The following is a 22,534-nucleotide window of genomic DNA, read 5'->3' as shown; positions in this document are numbered from 1 at the left end:
TAAAAAAATCATGGGTGATTACACTGCTCTCATAATATATATACATTTATGTATATTAAATATACATATGTACACATACATTGCTTTAGTTATACAAGCAATACACAAGGTCTCCATCAAAATGGTCTTCAGAACTATAAATAACTTCAAAGATCTCTTTGAATACCATCCTCAATCCCTAGAAATCTTCATTTATTTCCAAAAATATTCACTATTATCAATTTGACCTGATTCCTTCTAGATGTTTTTATATCTTTATACATACACACACCAGGCACCCACAAGGAAACACATAGTATCTTGAGTTCTTTTTAACATAAATCGCAAAATAACCTAATCATTGTTCTACAACTGGCTTTTTATTGAAATTCAGCAATCCTACACTATTCAAAGAGAAGAAGAGCAGAGAGATTTGATTACGACTTCAGAGAAGGAAAGGTCTTCTTAAAGGAGCACCAAAAAGCAGTATTATTAAATTTGACTCTATCTGGACAGTATTATTAAATTTGACCGTATTAAAAAGTAAAAACATTTTATGACACAACATGAACAAAGCTGGCAGACTGGAAGAAAGTATTGGCAACATAAGTAATAAAAGAATTTATTTAAAGACAAGTAATTCGGAGATCCAAGGGAATCCGGCAGAAGAATACCCAAATTACGTGATGGGGAGTCCTTAATAGAAGAAACCCTGAAGGCTGATGTCATTAAAGATGACCCACCTGTCCAATAATCAAGGACGTTAAAATGGAAACAATAACAGAATGCCATTTCACAGCCATCTCCATGGAAGTAAAATTAAACACTGGAGAATATCAACATTTGAGAAGTTACAGGAGTAACCGGTAGCATGAAACAGGAGTAACCGGTGGTAGCATGAAACAGAAGTGCTGGGGGTAGAAGAACTGGGATAAATGCTTTGCAGGGCAATGTTGCACTCTCTCTCAAATGAAACTGCATACTCAAGGCCTCAGCAGTTTCACCAAAAAGAAATTACTTGCACACTTGTAAGGGAACAGGCAAGTGTAACACTGGGAGTGCAAATTGTTTCTCATCATTAAAAATAAGAAAACAACCTAAATGACCCCTGTGTGGGGGTTTTTAAAAGATAAGTAATAGCTGTTTATGATTTACAATCTAAATTCTCTTATTTCTAACCTAGGATGAGATGACACATCTGCACTAGAATATGTGGAATGATTTGAAGAATTAGGGTTCTTTTACCTCATTCCCTACCTGGACTTCAATTCCAGTTGACCAACATTTATTCTATCTTTCACATGCTTGAAATTAGTTATTTTAATCAATATTTTATTTGATTTGGTAGAGTCAACATATTAATTTGAGGGCTTCACTTGCCTTTTATACAAAATTCTGAATTTTTTCTGCCCTTGAAATGGACTTGGCCTGCTCCCTTAGACTGTGGGAGGTACCCATGTGTGTTCTCTCACTTTTGTTTCCTACTCAGTCTTCAGAAGTTTTGAAGGCCGTATAGGAAATTGAAGACTATAGGAAAACGAGCAAATCAGCCCATCATCTCTACAGGCGTGCGTTTTCTAATGACTTTGATCACTTGGCCGTGGAAAGTCGCTATGTCACTTACCTGTACTTGAATGGAGAAGTGTCAGAGTCCTTTTGGAGATTAGTTCCTGGATGGCATTTCAGCAGTAAAAGTTTGAAAGGAATTTTGGGGAAAGAATGTTGGTGAGAAAACTTCATTTAATTGCTCAACGAACCAACAGGCACTTCCTGGAATGCAAGGGGTAATCAGTTTTATATGTTTTCTCCCAGGCCTATTTAAACAAATTAATGTAGAAACTGCACATAGATACACTACTACTTACGTTAACCTAATTTAATATTCTGCATTCATTTAATTAATTTCAAAATATTTAATAGGTAGCATTTTGAAAGGTCCAGGAAATTATTTACTGTAGTGACCAGAAGATTTTTCTCTCTCTATTTCTCTTCTCCATTTTATCTAAGATATTAATAGCCCTGACAATGATGCCAGATACAGATACATTCCAAATAAGTTACTGAATCTTAGAAGGTGACTATACGGAGGCACTTCAAGGTTAAGTACACTGTCCAAAGTCACACAGTTAGCAGAGCAGTAACAAGGGAGCATGGATTCAAACATACACACTTTGGCTCCTGAATCTATGCTCTTAATTTAAAGGAGCCAAGAGCACTCCATAAGTAAGCTTGTCTGCTTTGGCATTTCATTTGCAACCACTAATGACTAAGGTTTTCTCCCCTTAAATTTAGTATTGAACTTAAAAAAAAAAAAACTATTTAGTTTAAGCCAAATATAAAATACTCTTTTCCTAAAATGGAGTTTTTTGGATCTTTGCATTTTTTTAGGTTGTTGCACATAAAGTTGCTTTTTATTGTAGGTCAAATATTCACATCAACCATTTCACACAATCTGACCTACCTGGAAGAAACCTCAAGCTTAAAGGGAAAGGAAGTGGGTGTGGCACTGGAGGCACAAACTCAACATCTGCTCCACCATGTGGAACCTGTGTGAGTTTAAGCAAGTAGTGTAACCTCAGTGGTCCTTACTTGCCCCATTCGTAGTGCAGGAATACTGAGATCAGTCATATTGAAAACTGACAATTTAATCTGTGAAAAGTTCTCATCAACCATAATGTATAAAACAAACAGTATATACCGGTCCAAAGAATAGTGCCAAAGCCCTAATACAAAAGGTGGACACTTCCAAAGCATTTGCACAACTCAAAATATGCTTCCTACAAAATGCAAAAACGAGCCATCTCAGGAAATTACAACTGAATTTTTCATCCATCCAAAAAACTAAGAGGCAACGGCCCTGATCGGATTCTCCTAAAAGATAAAATGGAAGACGTGAGATCAGTAAATTAAAGAAGGAAAGGTTAAGTCCTCAGCAGTTCTATTTGAAAACTGAAGCCGCCTTGGGTAGATTTTGAAAAGCATGGACTTCTTGGTAATGACTTCATGGAGCATCCCACGACATGCTGCGAGCTGAGATCACCTTAGTCACCTGAAGGATCTTATAGACTAACATGCTCCAAATCAGAAAGAAGAACATACGGAACAGTGTACAAGACAGCATTTTGAAGTAATCCCTTCTTTCGACAGGCAACGTTTCCTCTCACTTCTGCCATATCAGGCTTATTTTTTGGCTGATAATAAGCTTTAAAATGAGAAGAGCCACACATTGTTTTAATTAAGCAGATAAATCACACCTTACTTTTCCTAATGGGCACTCAATAAATGTTGGCCTTTAAAGAAAATGACATCAGAATTATTATCTCCTGACCTGGGTAGTAAACCAAAATGAAGAAGTAAAGCTAAATTGTCTCTACTATAACAATAAAAGCCTGATCTTCACAGACTATTGAGGCTTTGTAACATTTAAAAAGATATTTTACGCTTTGGATTAATCTCCTTAAGCATCATTCATTAGTTTAAAAACACTCATGCCAACTTTGGTTCACTTTTCAGCCCTAGGAGCTGGGCTGATGCGTGGCAGATAAAACAGATGTGAGTGGCTGTGTAAAGCTCCGTCAGGACAAAGGCAACATTAAGAGTGAAATTAAAGCAACCGTTTCCTACCTTCCAAGTAATAGTTCCTGTCCAGTGAATGAAATGATACATGTGAAAGCACTTCACACAACTATAAGTCCCTACAGAAAGTAAACTATTCCTGTGCTCTACCTCACAAAGTCCTAAGTACCTCACCTCTGGGTAATTAAGATTTTCATTTCAACATAAAAGCCTGTTATGACTATTAATAGGGTCTCTTAACCAAAAAAATAAGTAAAACCAGAGGTCTAAAAATCATCCCATGCACACGGTACCGAGTTATATCACCTCATGCTTCACTTTGGTCTTGCAATTTATCTGTGACTTCCTATTTATTCAGCTTATGCAATATGAGACTACAGATCCATACAAGTACAGGTATGAGACCTCACACGTACGCTGGAAAGAATACATCTAAGTCTGTACCAGAGTAAACTGCTTTAAAGACTTGAAGACACGTGTTTTAGTGAATTAGACTCTTAATTAGTAAGAACACAGACCACTCCTACAGACAAACTAATTATTTCACAAACTGTGATTAATTATTTCAAACTGAGAAAAGTTCTTCCCCAAAATAGTATACTATTTGGAATTCACTAGGACAGCTAAGAAAAACGATAAAAGTATTTACTTTATATAAAAAGAAAAACATAAAACGTTAAAATTCAGTTATACTAAGTAACATATGTATATGCTAAACTATATTATTTATATATATAAAATGATCCATGAATAGAAATCTGACCATCTACAAGTGAATCAAGACCTTGTGCAAAATAACAAATGCCGGCAAGGATGTGGAGAAAAGGGAACCCTTGTACACTGTTGGTGCAAATGTAAATTGGTGGAACCACTGTGGAAAACAGCATGGAGGTTTCTCCTAAAAGTAAAAATAGAATCACCATATGACCCAGAATTCCACTCCTGAGTAGATATTAAAAAAAAAAAAAACACCAAAACTACTAATTCAAAAAGATTATGCATCCCAAGTTCACAGCAGCATTATTTACCATTGCCAAGATACGGAGGCAACCTCAGTCCCATCAACAGATAAATGGAGGAAGATGTGGTATGTGTACACACACACACACACACACACACACACACACACACACACACACATATACATAATGCAATAGGGACTACCACTCAGCCATAAAAAGAATGAAATTTTGCCATTTGCAGCAACATGGATGGACTTGGAAGGTATTTTATTAACTGAAATTCATCAGACAGAGGAAGACAAATATTATATGATATCACTTATATGTGGAATCTAAAAAACACAACAAACTAGTGGACAGAACAAAGCAGAAACGGACTCACAGATATAGAGAACAAACTAGTGGTTACCAGTGAGGAGACGGAGGGAGGAGGGGCAACATAGGGATAAGGGATTAAGGGGTACAAACTACTATGTATAAAATAAACTACAATATACTGTACAATGCAGGAATACAGCCAATCTGTTATAGTAACTATGAATGGAGTATAACCTTTAAAAATTATGAATCACTCTGTTGTACATCTGCAACTTATGTAATATTGTACTCAACTAGGCTTCAATTTTAAAAAGCCTAAAAACAGACACTGTGCAAGATGGTGAGTTGGATCTGCCCTACATACTCTAACACTAAATATATATAAAATAAAACATATTCTTATTAAATTTAAAAACAGATCTTAAAGGCCACAAAAGAGACATTTTTTATTGAGTTACAACAGAGTGCATTTTAAAGCAACTTTATTAATTTATAGAAACTTGAGATGGTAAGAGTTTAACTTTATTGGTGAAATGCACTGTTATTTATATAATAAACAGCATCACATGTTGAAAATTACCATCTTGCTTTTTAAGCCCTGACTCAAATTGCTCTCTGCAGATTGACAGTGCCTAACTATCCCTTTGAGGAGAAGGAAATAATCTTGAAACTCTGTAGGAATGAAAATAAATGACTAGGTAATATAGTTATCTAAGAAAGAAGTTATTCTGTTTTAGTTACCTCAAACTTTACTGTTTTATTAGCAATAATAACATTAGAAAGCATGTCTCATTCAAGTTTCACATGCAGTAAGCTAAATAATATGTGGACATGACCGGGGTGAATGAGGAGGAGGGTGCTATAGGAAAAGGAGAAAAAACTGATAAATGCCATTTTTCTCTTTCTTCTTCTTCCTATCTCTTTCTCCTCCCCACCTCCCTCTCTTTCTCTCACACACATAGACACATTCATTTATTGTAGACTGGCATTGCACCTGTCAACTTTCTGAACTCCCTTGTTAGTTTTAGTAGCTATTTTATAGATTCCTTAGAATTTTCAAAGTCTACAGTATGTTGTCTGCAAATAAAGACCATTTTACTTCTTCTATTTACATGTTGTTAATTTTTTTAGTTAATTAATTTTCCTTATTGGACTAGCTAGGATCTCCAGCGCAATGTTGAAAAGGCATGGTCAGAATGGATGTCCATGTCTCAGACGATGGGGGTAAATATATAGGCTTCCACAATTAAGAATGAAGTTAATTATGGGTTTTTTGGTAGATGTGCATTAACAGCTTTTGGTGGGTTTACTGGTTTGTTGAGCATTTTTTATCATAAATGAATGTTGAATTTCGTCACATTATTTTTCTGCATTTATTGGCATCATCATGTAATTTTTCTTTTCTTTGTTTCATGTGGTGAATGACACTGTTAGATATTTTTAGGTTAAACCATCCTTGCATTCATAGAATAAACTCTTTGGGGTCATGATGTATTATCCCTTTTATCTATTGCTGGATTTGATTTGCTACTATTTGATAAGTATTTTAGTGTCAATTTTAAGTCAGATTAGACTACAGGTTCTTTTCCCTCATAACATTTTTATTTGTTTTTGGTATCAGGCTTATTCTGGGCTCATAAAAAGTACTGGAAAGTGTTTCTTTCCAGTACTTGAAAGAATTTTTAGTATTGCATCCTCTATAGACGTTTGACAAAATTCAAAAATGAAGATATCTAGGTCTGGAATTTTCTCTGTGGGAGAAATTTTAAATATAAATTCAAGGAGCATATATTTAGGGCTCCACAGATGTTCTATAATATTTTCTCTTAAGTTTGTTAATGAGTATCTTTCAAGGATTTGTCCATTTCAGCTAATATTATAAACTTTCTTGACATAAAGTAGTCCACCTTATTTTCATATTATTATTTTAATTCCAAAGAAACTGTAAGGATATTTCCTTTTTATTCCTAATACTGATAATTGTGTTTTCTTCAATGTCTAACTAGAGATATATTAATTTTATTACTCTTTCCAGAAATTTTCTTTTTCTCAACTTATTCTATTGTTTTAACTTCAATGACTTCTGTTTGTATACTTATTATTTCCTTTCTTTTACATAATTTGGGTAAAAGTTGCTCTTCCTTTCTTAAATTAAGATTGCCCTATCTTCTTTCCCAACATAAGTATTTAATGTTATAAATTGCCCCATAATTATTATTTAGATGCGCCTCGCATGTTTTGATACATTGTATTCTCATTTTTACTCATTTCAAAATATTTTTTAAGTTCTCTTTTGGTTTCTTGTTTGAGCCATGTATTATTTAGTAGTGCACTGTTTCACTTACAAATTTATTCTAATTTTCAAATATCTTTTAGTTGTTGATTTCCATCAAATCCACTGTTGCCAGAGAGTAAGAATATGTTTCAGTTATTTTAAATTTCTTGAAACTAGTTTAACAGCCCTGCATGTGATCTATGTTGATCACTATTCTATGTGCATTAAATGCAAAAGTTTCTTAAGTTTCAATTAGGTCAAGCATGTTGATGCTATTGTTCAGTCTTTCATTAAAAATTTTTTTTCTCTGTTTATTTGTTCTACCAATTACTGGGATGTGAGTAAAGATTAAAAGAAAAAATAATAGCCTGACAATGCCAGAAGTTGTTGGTATGGATGTGGGAAAATACACAGGTGGCAAGTTTGAAGTTATTAAAATTACCATGAAAACCAATTTGATAATACATAATAAATACAAAGATGTGTATGTCCACAAGCCAAAATATTACTCATAGGCAAACACTGAAGAGAAACTCTTGCACATGTTCACATGTGACTTAAAAAATGATCATTATTATATTGCTATTAATTCCAAAACATTTTTTAAAAGGGAGAAGAATGAACATCCACCAATAGAGGAATGGATAAATAAACTGTATTGTATTCAAACAAATATTACAGTTTGAAGGGTGAACTACAACTTAAAAGCATCAACTTGGCTGAATCTCAAAAATACAATAGGAATTTTTAAAAGGCAAGTCCTAGAAGGATTTGCCCAGTATGATTCCAGTTATGCAGATGTTTAAAATACAAAACAATGCTGTATATATTTTTACGGATGCATACTTGTTTAATAAAATTATTAAAATACGGGTGAAAAATATGTACCCAAATTTGAGAATAGTGGTTACATCTGGAGACTCAGAAAAGAAACTGGGTGATGGGAGACTACCATGAAGGCCTCAACATTATGGGCAAAATTTTAAAAATAAAGGTCTTCAGCAAAAATGGTAAAATGTTAACATTTGTGAAACGTGGGTGTTGGCTATAGTAACCTCTGTGCTTCTCCGTATACCTGAATAGTTCTGTAACTGGAAATCTAGGTGTAGCTTTATTTGTTGTTGGTTTTTTTGGGGAGGGAGGGTAATTAGATTTTTATTTATTTATTTATAATAGAGGTACTGAGGATTGAACCCAGGACCTTCTGCATGCTGAGCATGAGCTCTACCACTGCGCTCTACCCTCCCCTCAGGTGTCGCTTTTAACGACTAAAAGATTAATGGAAAAATGGAAAAGATTATGTACATGTAATCCACAAAAGAAAGTCAAATCTGGAAATAAACATTAAAAATTAATAAAATATGCTTGAATAGAAAAAGGATGTTAATATTGACCACAGATAAGGATACGAGAAAAGGGGCACTCTTAGGTACAGTTGGTGAGAGTGTAAATTGTTCTAGCATTTTTAGAAGATGACTCGGCATAATATATCAAAATTTCAGCATGGAAAGCCCTGTGTTTCCTCCCGCTCAAAGATATTTCCAGGACTATCTCTGGCGAATACACTCACATTGTTGTGTAAAGATCTATGAACATGACTGTAGATTGTAAAATTATTGTTACTTGTGTTAGTGTAAAAATGGAACCAGCCCCAAAGCCTAGCAATGTGGAAGTCTCTCTGAATGGCCACTAATCAGCACAGCTGCAGCAAGAGCCGCTCACGATGTATCCATGCAAAGGGAATCCCAGAGGACTCTGCTGGGCATCTGTCCAGCTGCGTGCAGCAGACTCACTAACGTGTGCCAGGCTCCCCTTAGAGCAGAGGTTCTCAAGTGCGTGTGACGGTGCCTCCCACTCCAGGGAGTGAGGGTGCAGAATTTAGCAACGTTTGGATATGTTTTTCGCTGTCACAACTAGGTATCCAGTGGGTAGAGGCCAAAGATGCTGTTAAACATACCACATTGCACAAAACAGCTCCCTACAGCAAACAATTATCTTACCCAAAATGTCATTAGTGACGAGGTTGAGAAATCTGCTCTAGAGAAACTTAATTTGCACTACTTCTGTAATCTCAGTTACAACCACATGAAGCAGAAAATATTTCCCTTGTTTTAAATATGAAAAAAAGAGTGTCAGAGAGATTAAATATCTCCAAAGTGACAAAGATAATAGATGGCAGAGCTGCTTGCTCTTATCCAAGAAGTTGTATTAGCAATCTAAATAAATTAATGTGCTTGAATATTATAGCTGCTTTAAAAGATGGATTTATACAAATGGCATAATATTAGCTCCAGAAAAAAAATTATCTCCAGATCACACAGACTTGGATAAGACATTTGTAATGAATAGCTAATAAAATATTGGAACCCCCCCCAAAATAAAGATCTCTTACCAGTCAGTTAATAAGTAAAAATAGTTATTGGAGACATGTAATATGCAATCCAATTTGTATTATATAAGCAAAAGTAAGTGTATGAAAATATCATAAACGTTATCTATGACCTTATGTATACACCTAAAAATTTGTAAAAATGGAATTTTCCAAAAAGGATAATGTTTTTATAAACAGAACATCTCAACACAAAAATAACTAATGAAAACTTTTGCCATGTATATGCCACCATATGCCACAGCACATGGTGATAGTGTTGTGTCTTTAGAAATGTGAACAAGAGATTGGTGATAACTGAGAACAGTGGAGACAATAATGGACAGTTACACTGGTGTCCTGTTAGTTCTTGGTTCTTGCAAGTTCTGTTACAATGTAAACAAGTGTTTAAAGCAGTTAACTGAAATTATGAAAATATACGTGTGATATGATGGAACATCTTTTTTTTTTTTTTTTTTTTTTTTTTTTTGATGGAACATCTTTTTAGACCACTGTGTTCATCAGGAATTAAGAAACCTAATTTCTGGCAGTTTCCTTAATTTGGAAAAAAGAAATAGGCCCAAAATACTCCACATTATATATCTTCTATTCCATGGATATAGAACAAAAAACAAAACAAAAAAAGGAAGGAAATAATTCAATTTGAATCCTAAGAAAGGGGTCTGGTTGACTGAAGGCCCTTTGTTTTTTCCTGTGTAACCTGACGGATCTGATACAGAAAGTTTCTTGAATGAAAGGGACAGCTAAACAGTCCTGTATAACTGAGGGTGTTATGTTTACGTCTTTAAGCCATTTTGAATGTATTTTTGTATATGGTATCAGGGAGTATTCTAATCTGACAAAACACTACAAGCTTCTTAGAAGAAAATATAGGCAAAACATTATCCGATATACATCTCAGCAATGTTCTCCTAGGGCAGTCTACCCAAGCAATAGAAGTAAAAGCAAAAATAAACAAATGGGTCCCAATTAAGCTCATAAACTTTTGCATAACAAAGGAAACCATAAGCAAAACAAAAAGACAATCTACGGAATGGGAGAAAATATTTGCGAAAGGTGAGACTGACAAGGGCTTAATCTCCAGAACATATAAACAGCTCATACAACTTAATAAGAAAAAAAAAACAACCCAATCCAAAAATGCGCAGAAGACCTAAACAAGCAATTTTCCAATGAAGACAAACAAATGGCCAATAGGCACATGAAAAAATGCTCAATATCGCTAATTATCAGAGAAATGCAAATCAAAACTACCATGAGGTATCACCTCACACCAGTCAGAATGGCCATCATTCAAAAGGCCACAAATGATAAATGCTGGAAAGGATGTGGAGAAAAGGGAACTGCTGGTGGGAATGCAGTTTGGTGCAGCCATTATGGAAAACAGTATGCAGACTCCTTTAAAAACTAAAATAGACTTACCATATGATCCATCAATCCCACTCCTGGGCATATATCCAGAGGGAACATTAATTCAAAAAGACACCTGCACCCCAATGTTCATAGCAGCACTATTTACAATAGCCAAGACATGGAAACAACCTAAATGTCCATCGACAGATGACTGGATAAAAAAGTTGTGGTATATTTATACAATGGAATACTACTCTGCCATAAAAAATAATAAAACAATGCCATTTGCAGCAACATGGATGAAACTGGAGATCACAATTCTAAGTAAGCCAGAAAGAGAAAGAAAAATACCATATGATATCACTCATATGTGTAATCTTAAAAAAAAAGAGAGAGAGACAAACGAACTTATTTATAAAACAGAAACAGACTCACAGACATAGTAAACAAACTTATGGTTACCAGAGGGGAAGGGGTGGGAAGGGATAAATTGGGAGTTCTAGATTTGCAGATACTAACTAATATACATAAAATAGATAAGCAACAAGTTTATACTGTATAGTACAGGGAACTATATTTAACATCTTGTAGTAACATGGTGAAAAAGAATATGAAAACGAACATATGTATGTTCCTATATGACTGAAGTATCATGCTGTGCACCAGAAATTGATACAACATTGTAAACTGACTATACTTCAATAAAACAAACAAACAAACAAACAAACAAAACCCCAGAGGGTGAAGGGTTCAGAACATCTGGAAACAATCCTGAAAGAAAAGAGGGAGGGAGAGTGGAGATGGAGAGGGGATAAAGCTTGGGAGACCACGAGGTGCCAAAAGGCTTGTGGTCCTCAAATGTATCTCTACTCCACAATTTCCTAAGTTTTCCTCCGAATTCCCTAGAGTTTCTGAAATGTCTAGTGTCAATATATTTTTGGAGAAAATAGTGAAGCAGGTGAGTGTTCTATGCAGGCTGACCCGGAGGAAACAAATGCAGCTCGTGCAGATGTGGCATCCAGGAAAGGAGCTCAGACAGATGCCCACTCTTCTCTCTCTTTATCCCAGGCTCGAACAGAACACTTGAGTCATGACCTTAGACCCTCCCAGGCTGAGGAATGTGGAGCTGCAAGGAATTTCCTGAAGATCTTAGGTGCAGTCAGCCCTTAATAACACCAGAATCATATTTGTAGTGTCTGTAAGTCCTTAGGAAAGATCTTGATGAAAACACATCAAACTGCTATCTGAAACTAACTCTGGAAATTGGGGGCTTTAAGGATTGAGGATTCTCTCTTCATACACTCATTTCTGCATTGTTTTAATATTTTACAATAAATAGTCCTTAACTTTTTGAATCTTAACTGTAAGAGAAGACAACTAAATGAAATGTAAACTAAACAAGCTAGGACAATCTGAGACCACATTGCTTGAAATGCATTGTCTAGGTTAAGAAAGCTAACAGTTTTGCTCTAACTTCCACCAGAATACACCTGGACCCTCACCCTCAGAAGGGTAGGGAATCTTTAAAGACACCTGTGATGTTTATCTTGGGAGCATGAGAGTAGAATTCAGAGGGTGGTTAGACTGCTCATTTTTGGATTGGGCTGAAGTCAGGAAGACCTGGATCAGACTCCCAACTTGCTTCCTTGGTGACTTAGGGAAATTACTCAACTTCCTAATCAACAAAATGGGTGCAATATACTTTGCTGGCAGAGTTACTGTAAAAACTAATCATGTGATATTAAGATCAACAAGGTACAGTGCCCAAAACTTAACTGATTCATAAACTATCATGGTGTGATATTAAGATCAACAAGGTACAGTGCCCAAAACTTAACTGATTCATAAACTATCATGGTTGTTTACACTTGTTGCCACTGTCATTGCTATATATTACAAAAGAGATACAGCATTCTGTCTGTGTATTCCAAACACCAAAACCAAGATTAATTCCAAGATGCCACGGTGTTCCAACAACAGAATTTTCCAACAACAAAAGTGGCAGGTGAAATTAATAAATTATTTGGCTCTACAAGTGTTAATAGTATTGAACTCCATTGGGCACATTTTGGAGAAAAGATCTACTGTGCGCTAATTTCTTATTTTAAAACTTAAAGAATACTAATGCAAGATAGAAACTGCAAGATAGATTACACTAAAAATCAGTCATTTCTACTATGTCAAATTCTATTCCTGTATCTCCTCCATGTCAATTTCTACTCCATATCTTGGATCAAAGAATTTAAATGATGTAAATGGTATACATCTCTGATAAATAAAACCAAAGCTACAAAATATTTTCATCTCACAGGGCTTTGCATTTTACCTCCAGGCTTTACCAGCTGCCTGGTTTGGGTGATTTATTTAACCTCCATAATTTTCACCATCCTTACCTATAAAACTGAGTGAGAACATGAATCTTGGTGGGTTTCTGGGAAAATTAGCCACATCTTATAGCAGTATGTGTATGGCTTATAATAGTGCTTAAAAATAGTAGCTATATTATTTTGGACCTTGAGTCTTTATTTTATTTTTTATGGGTTTTTTTGGTGGGAGAGGAGCTAATTAGGTCCATTTGTTTTTATTTATTCATTTTAATGGAGGTACTGAGGGCGGAACCCAGCACCTCGTGCATGCTAAGCCCATGCTCTACAACTGAGCTGTCTACTTCCCCCCTCAAGTCTTTTTCCAAAGTGATGCAAATAGAAATAGCAGCATCTCCATTCACTGATCTTTCGTTACTGATTTGATTTTTCTAAAAGGTGGTGGTACCTCTTGCTTCCTGCCCTTGTAGGTGTGGTTAGTGGAAAACTCTAATACCTTTCCTATTTCCTACAGGTATGTTTCTTGTCATTTACTATCCATCACAGCCATGGCATAGAAAGCTCTTTTGATTTTTCATATATAAGGTTTATGAACATCTTCAAAATGTATAAAGAATATTCTAAATTATTTAAAGGTAAGATATCAGGCATTTCCAAACCAGATCTGTGCCAAGAATGGGATACTAAATTAGGGGTTATTATTTTATTTACCAAAAAAAAATCACAATAAATTTTCCTTATATAACTGCATCTTATAGGTCCCTTAAAATATAATTTAGTTTATAAAAACTAGATTTACATCTATTTATTTGAGCAGCTCACTTATTTTCTAAGAATATGTAGAAACACTGTAACCAAAAGATTTTATAAATGCAGCTTATAAAGTACTTTTAAAATCCATGTTATTATCCATCTATATTATACGGTGGTCCTCCACTGCTTTCTCTTTCGCTTGTATTATTCTTTAACACTCCAAGACTAATTTATTGAACTCTATTTTAGAGTTACAGGAATAGGAGGAGATATAAGCACTGAGCACAGGACTGAATGTGTACCTTCCAGAGGAATAGGTAATGGAAAGAAATAAGAGAAGACTGAAGTAGACGGTCGATTATGTAGTTCCAATATAGAGTCTGATTGATCCTCTCTCTTATAAGCCTATGGTGAGTTGTTAATAGGTGCAGAACACGTAAGACCGTGTGACCACGCACCCCAAAATTGGACACTGTGCACTTGTGGAGCCAAAGGCCACAGCAGCCAAGGTATTAGAACACTTACCAAAATACTACCACTGAGCTAACTCGAGACAAAGGCTTGGAGACATGTTAAGTCATATTAATGAGCAGCATTAGGTCGTCCCCAAGGATGCTTTAGCATGTTATTCCAAAATCATTTCAAATAGAAACAAGGGATTTCCATATTCTTAAGCTTAAAACACACTTTAAATAATCATCAGTGAATTTACTTCTCCTCTTTTATCTTTCCATCCACTGATCCCCTTCAAGTCTCTGCCTTCCTCATAGGAAGGTCACGTCAGCTCACACAGATCAGGTCAGTTCCTGGGGCCTGACAAGGAAAAGGAGCTATAGAAACTGAAAATGCAATACAATCATGGGAATTAAATTAGTAATCAAATACTGTATTTCTTTAATCTACCATTTTACCAGCTAAGATCTGGACCTAACTTTCATGTGATAGTTTTATGTATGTCTTGTCCTTTTCCACTGACCACTCCAAACTGTCTCTCCTGATAGCATTCTTGGGCCATCATTTTATTCATTAAAGCTCAGAATTAATATATGATTTACAGGGATGAAAATCTGGTTTAATCTTGACCTCTTGTCAACTAACGGAGAAGAAATTTATGCACATTTAAAAAAAAAATTATAGTTTTCCTGCATACATCTCCATTCATTATTATTCAAAACCAAAAATTTAAATATAGCTATTTGGATATCATTCCCTTTTACTTCCTGAGCCAAGTTCTTCAACGGCAATAGCGCAACTAGACTTTCATAAATGTTCACTTCCTAAAATGACACCAAGTCCACATTTGCTCTCATATCAAATTTCATCAGCACCAGGATGCTGCCAGTATTATGGCTCACCCCTAATATAAGAGCTGCCCACGTGTGGAAAATTATCTACTGCAATTAACTAAATATGATATTTCTATCCTTTACTAGGCTTCTTTGCATTATTACTAAATTAATACCTAATAGATGAACTATCTAAGAGTCTTAATTTCCCCAGCGTTTTCTCAATCATGATTCCTATGGCTGGAAGGCATCTCTTCAAACTCACATTACCAGAGAAAGCTTATTGCTTTAGTTTTTAATAAAAAGAACAATATTAGAATTCTTGGCACTCTTTAAATAAACACACAATAATGGGGATACAAGTTTACATTTAGAGAATAGTTCTAAATGTTTGTGACTAAAATCTACTTCCTGAAAAGGTTGATTTGGATTTTGTTAGTTTGTATTTGTTGACTTGATTTGAACCCTGACCCTAACAACTTTATAGTCTTTTTCACAGCAGTGGGATATATAAAACAATACTACAGTCTGATATCTGAATTCATGACCTAATCTTGAAAAACATTATGTAATTATGTAACTTCCCATTTTGTATATATTATTTATATAACACCAAATGAGTGGCTTTGAATATTTGTTTTAATAAATCCTTTATTTAATTTTAAATCTTGTCCACTATACTATGGGCTAGCTATCGGTAGCTAACTTTGTTCCTTACTAATCAATGGGATGTTCACAAATATCCCTTAATGGTTGCTCTAGTGATAATAATTTCCAGACAGCAGAAAAATCTTTTGTATTTTTTATAAGATAGAAATGCTCCCAAAATTGATCTTTAAACATAATCCCTATTAAAGTTCCAGCAGACTCTGCAGATACTGACAATCTGATCCTAAAATTTATATAGAAATGCAAATGATCCACAATAGCCAAAAAGCTTTCAAAACGGAAAATCAAAACTGAATTTCCCCAATTAAAAATGTATTATGAAGCCTTCTAAATCAAGACAGTATGGTACAGACATAAGGATAAACATAAAGATTTTAAAAACAGTATTAATAGTTCAAAAATTAACTCATACTTGTTAACTGTTGACAAAAGTCCTACGGTATTTCATGAGGAAAGGATGGTCTTTTCAGCAAATGGTGCTGAGAGAAAATTGGAGATAGACACATACACACACATACACACACACACACGCACATACATACACAAAGAGATTAACTTAAACCCTTATCTCACACTATACACCAAAAAAAATTAACTCAAAATATATCAGAGATCTAAATGTAACAACCAAAATTACAGAAGAAAATAAGAGAAAGTCTATGAGACTTTGAGTTTCTAGTTACACCAAAAGTACATTCCATAAAAGAAAAAAATGATAAATTTGATTTTTCAAAATCTATAAAAATTGGCTTTGAAAGACACCATTAGGAAAATGAAGAGAAACCTCTAGACAAGAAGAAAGCATTAGCAAACTGAACGTCTGACAAAGGATTTACATTCCGAGTATATAAAGAACTCTTAACACGAAATAGTAGAAAGACAAAAACCTAATTCAAAATAGACAAAAGATTTGAACAGACATTTCACCAAAGATGACATATGAATGGCTCTAAAAAGAGGCATGAAAAGATGCTCAACATAGTCATTAGAGAAATGCGAACTAAAACCGCAGTGAAATACCACCGCAGAGCCAAAAAACAGCCAGTACCAAAAAGAGACAGTAACAAGTGTTGGCGAGAATGTAGAGAAACTGGAATCTTAACAAACTGCTGGTGGGACCGTAAACTAGTACAGTACTTTGTAAAAGAATTTGGCAGTTTCTTAAAATATCAAACGTAAATTTCCCACGTGACCTAGCAATTCCACTCCTAGGTATTTACCCAAGAGGAATAAAAATATTTATCTACACAACGACTTATACACAAATGTTTTTCTTAGCACTATTCATAATAGCAAAAAAGTGGAAACAATCCAAATGCCACTGATGAACAAAGACTCATTATTCAGCAAGAAAAAGAATGAACTACTGATACATACTACCACATGGATGAACCTCAGAAACGTGCAAAGTTTAAGAAGCCAGACAAAACACCAAATTTTATACAATTTATATGAAATGTAAAGGTAAACCTATAAAAAGAGAAAGTAGATTAATGGTTGCCTGGGACTAGGGGTAGAAACAGAATGACTGCAAATGGATACGAGGTACCCCTTTGGGGTGATGGAAGTGTTCTAAAACTGAGCTGTGGTGATGGTTACACAGTTCTATAAATGTATAAAAATCACCAAATTGTATATTGGGGTGAGTTTATGGCATGTAAATCATACCAGGAGAAAAAAATATTAGGAGGGAAAAAAAAAGCATTCACGATATCTTTTTCTATCTGTCATATTTAAAATAATGATTTACCCTAGAAAAATCAGCTTGACATATTCATGAATCTATCTTACTAATGAGAAATAATTAGTTTCTACTTAGAAAAACTTCTATGTAAGAACTTTCATCTTAAAATACCAATTCAATGCTTTTTAAAACATTACTAATTAGAACCACCTATTTTGAACTGACAAAATTCTAACTGGAGCTCTACAGAGACACAGGAACTATGCATGTGAGTAAATAAAATGAGGCACTAAATAATTAAATTTTAAAACACAGATATTTCTGCAATGCACTAATCAGACATTACACTTGGTTAATTTTATTTCCATATAATTGTTATTTCTGCAACAGATTATTCAGACTTTGTTTTGTTGTAGTAAACTGTGGAGGTTCTATTTATCTGCAAGCACACAACCAGAGAACAATAGGAAGACCCTGTGCTAATTATATATAAGTTCCTCTTTCAATAGCTGAACTGCCTATCTGTGAACTGGGCACACTAAAATATTTGCTGGCAGTATAATACATTTATAAAGGAAATGTAACTATCACATTTTAGTTGCTATTAGATGCGTTCAAATCCAAATTATAATGGAGATAGGCAAATTTGCACTAATCAGATTAGCTGATATAATTATCTGCCTGGCCACTCCTCTAAGCATGTTAATGTTTTTTGACTGTTAACTCTAATTAGAGTTTTACAGGACTCTTAACACCCAAATTCGTGGAATGTGAATGAGTAGATAAAACCTGTTAGGTTATTTCTGCCATTTGAGATAGCTTACCACTTCATTCTTAACACATCTCCAAAGTCCTCTTAACCTGCCACACTGCACTGTCATTCCAGTGTAGACAATCTCTCACAAAGAGTTTTCCATCTTCTCACTGATTTTCTAACATTCTCCTAAAATGTGCCTTGGTCTTCATTTATCCACAGTGAAACTTCACGGTATGGCAGACCCCTTTCAGTCTGAAGGTATGTTTCTTCCTTTATTCCTGATCAATTTTATAACAGTAACTATCATGAAACAGCTGGAGCTAAGTCTCCTGCTATATTGCCCACAAAACTATTGATGACAATTTGAAATAATTCAGCTCTATTTACTTCTAAATTCTAGTATGGGTAGCAAGTTTATATTTTCTCATGTAAGGAGTAAGAAACCATTCATACTGGCATTAAGGCCCCATTATATTATCTCCCAACTAATTCACAGTTATAGCCTATTGAATAATTATTTGAAATCCAGAAAATCCTGCCTAACCCAATGGCATCTGAGTGTTCCCAGAAAGATGTTAAAGGTAAGGACAGGAAGTGTCCAAGTTTCTGTAATTGGAGCTAAAAGAGTATTAAAATTCATTCAAGATACGAAGGATATGAAGCCTGACGGATGCAAATGCAGTCTTCAAAGATCATGATCTCTGGAGGTTTCAGAGCCGCGAGAGTGGCTGCCTTCAAATTTAAGCTTGCACTAGAGTTACCTTGGATTCTTTAAAAATACAATTCTTAATTCTGAGGCTCAATCTGGGATTCTGATTTTAAATGGAGAACTCTCAACTTCCTCTACCTTACCCCCTCTGCCATGATTTTAATACAGGTGTCTGCACACAAGACTTTAAAAATATGTCATCAAGAAACATGAGCCAAAAGCCAATGACGTGGGCTCCCTGCAGAAAGTGGCCATAGATTGTAGGTGAAGTCGGGCAGAGATAAGAGGGAAAAGCTGGGGCGAAGCATCTTTATATGCTTGTGAAGGGGAAAAAAAATTAAATCTCATTTTCTTAAGCAAATGCAAAAGCTGTTTAAATAATGCCAAAACTGGCCTGGGCTCACCAGCTCCGTTTCCTGATCATCCGGGTAAAAGCCTAAACAGTTAATAATTTATTGCAGATACATGCACATTGATTGTGAAATAAAATCAGCTGGAAAAGGCAAGTACTACACTATCTCATCCCCAAGGACCATCCCAACACTACCATGCAATAATTCTGTATGAATATCTGGGTAGCACTGAAATGGCTGACTTCCCATTTTCTCACTTCTCTCAGTCAAGGGCTTGGCATTAGCATAAAGATGAGATGGAGACAAGATGATGTGCTCACTATGGCTGCACCCTAAATGCACTCCACATCAAATCATGGTCCTCACTTGGCTGAGGGAATCTGAAAGCTTCCTTTCAGGAACAACTGCCACCCCCAGCCCCACAAATCATAATCCAAGAGGGACTACTGGTTCCCCCATTGCTTTAAAATATGTCAAGATTACTTCCCGAACTCAACACAGTTCCCATCTATCAGGAACCTGGAACTCCTGTGATTCTTCTTCGTTTTGCAACCACAAAGCCATAAAACCATCTGGGTAAAAATGTAATCATAATTAAGGAGAAACATTCACTTGTGTAAGAGCGCAATAAAAATGGGCTCTGTTTTAGTGCTGCATAAAAAATGTTTTAAGACTCCTATAGAGAATTTCCCAAATTTAAAAAAGGATACTATTTTATGATTTAGCTAATAAACTTCAAGTAATCATATTCAAATGAATATTAAATAAACATTATCAAATGAGCAAACGAATAAATTTTATTAAATAAACAAAATTTCTTCTCACAAAATTGGTCCATGCCTGATGTCTCTCAGGATACTAAGACAGAGTAACCTATGATTAAAGGGTTCATTAACTTTTAATGTGTGCTATTGTCCATTCCATCACCATGATGATCCTTTTCACTAGAATTCACTGTATCACTTCCTTAAAAAATACTGGAGTATCTGCATATTGGCCACTCTAAATACAGAAACCTCTTTCCGGTGTCACTGTCAGCAGGAACCTTATCATCGCCGTTCTAAATTTTAAACTGGAAAAACCACAGGATGTCTTGAAGAGATGTGCACTTAAAGTGGATAAGCAAACACTGAACACATAGGAAATGAAAGAACTGTGAAGAACAAGGACAAGGAGGACAAGCTGAGGCAAAGAAAAGGCTCCCCCAAAACTGTACAGACCCTGAAGCAAGGAACTATTTCTCTTTTTGTTCTCTGGGCATTTGGCACAACACATGGATGTAACTAGTCCACTACTCATGAATATTTAGAGTGTTCTTTTCTTGAAAACAATGCTGCAATGAACAGGCTTATACATAAATTGTTTGCACACATATGACTCTTCCTGCAATATTGGTACCTACAAGCAGAACTGCTACCAAGTAAGCACGTTAAAATTTAAATACATCACACACGACGGCTGCCAGTTTACTCTCCTACAGTGTATGAGATTAAGTGTTCCCCAACTATGCCCAATGGATATTGTTAATCTGCATAATCTGTGCCAATCTGACAAACCAAAAATAACGCTTAAGAAAATTTTCTTTCCCCAGCTTCCCAATAAATTTGGAAAAAACATTTATTTGGTGTTTTCATTTCCTTTTAAGTATGTCCACAAAAAAGTTAACAGTGCTTATCTACGGGTGGTAAGACTACAGATGACTTATTTCATATTTTTTCTAAGCTTTCTATACTCAGCTTGTGTAATTTTGTTATCATCACTTATCTTTTTAAAATACTAATAGAAAAAGAGCACTGGAATGTGAAATGAAAAAGATGAAAAGCCTAATAGAAAAATGAGTAGAAGATATGAAAAAACAGTTTACAGGAAAGGAAATGAGAATAAAAATATGGAAAGATGATCAGTCTCACCAATAATACAAAAAAAATGTAAGTTAAAACTACTTGGAGATAATATTTCTTTGCCTACTAGATTTCACAAACATCAAAACTTTTCGTAACACCCAAATCGGTAACAACTGAGGAGAAGGACTCACTCACTTTCTCTGCCGGCCTGACAGTACAGTGGCATCACCTCTGTGGGGTGCAGTCAGGCAATATGGCCCCAAATTACCAAGACACACAACCGCTGACAAAAGATAACAAGTGACGTAGGCAAAACGGCCTATCTACAGAGTCCTATTTAATTTAGCACTGTTCGTAACAGGAAAATACTGGAATCAATCAAATGTATACCCACACCAAGTGATTAAGGAGATTATGGAGCATTTTTTCAATCAGATAAAACAGAACTAGAAAAAAGGGAACTCTTTTCATGCACTCATACGTGATAATATCACATGTCCGTGTGAGTGTAAATAATACGGCTTTAAAAAGCTCTAAATGTACACATGCATTTATCAGTTTCTGCATCAATTATCTCTAGATCAGATACTGGAAACGAACACCCTGGCTACCTCTAGGAAGGAATACTGAGTAATAGCTGTGGACGGGTGTTGGAGGAAGACTTTTCATTACATACTTTTTGGAAGTTCTGTGTGGTGAAGTTTGAGCCCTTATAATATTGGAAATGATTTTACTCTGCCTCTAGTTTGAGTGGTGGTTTCGTTGAACGCAGGATTCAAAGTCACAGTTCCTCAGAACTCTGAAGCTGTCAACTCACGAGCCTCTAGTGTCCACTATGACTGATTCAATCTCTGACGTCAACTTGACATTCACTGTATTGTAAATAACTTTCCTTTATTAAACGTGGAGAACAGTCTCTTTGTTTTTGACTTTCTAATACTCTGTCACGACGAGTCTAGGTTTGAGGGTCTCTTTACTTCCGCTACTCTGAGTTTGGTGGCTGGTCCTCCAGTCCGAAGGTGTCTGTCTTCCTTTATCTCTGGGGCAAATTTGCTTCTGATACAAGAAAAGCTCCCTTAACCTCTCCCTCACCAGCACTGGTTCCATCAGCCAATTCATCTCCAATCTCTGAAGTAAATGACACTCTATACACCACCCAGAAAATACGATGACGGGAGCATGCAGTATGCCAAATGCTCACAGCTAGTACATTCCTCCCTTGTCTCGCTGCACACAGTTATTTCCACCAGTCAGCCTGCCCGTTCACCAAGAATCTGCTATGTTTGTTTGAATGCACATAGGC

The 22,534-nt window shown here is 35.4% G+C and overlaps 1 protein-coding gene across 3 annotated transcripts in view; it reads right to left on the bottom strand.

Moving 5' to 3' along the window:
• ADAMTS19 (ADAM metallopeptidase with thrombospondin type 1 motif 19) overlaps nt 1-22,534 on the bottom strand; it is a 241,151-nt gene that overhangs the window by 212,249 nt on the left and 6,368 nt on the right. The gene's annotated exons all lie outside the window — the stretch shown is intronic.

The sequence above is a fragment of the Camelus ferus genome, chromosome 3 (assembly GCF_009834535.1).
Source record: "Camelus ferus isolate YT-003-E chromosome 3, BCGSAC_Cfer_1.0, whole genome shotgun sequence".
Taxonomy (NCBI): domain Eukaryota; kingdom Metazoa; phylum Chordata; class Mammalia; order Artiodactyla; family Camelidae; genus Camelus; species Camelus ferus.
Note: the sequence above shows the minus strand (reverse complement) of the source record. Positions and strands in the feature narration are given on the sequence as shown.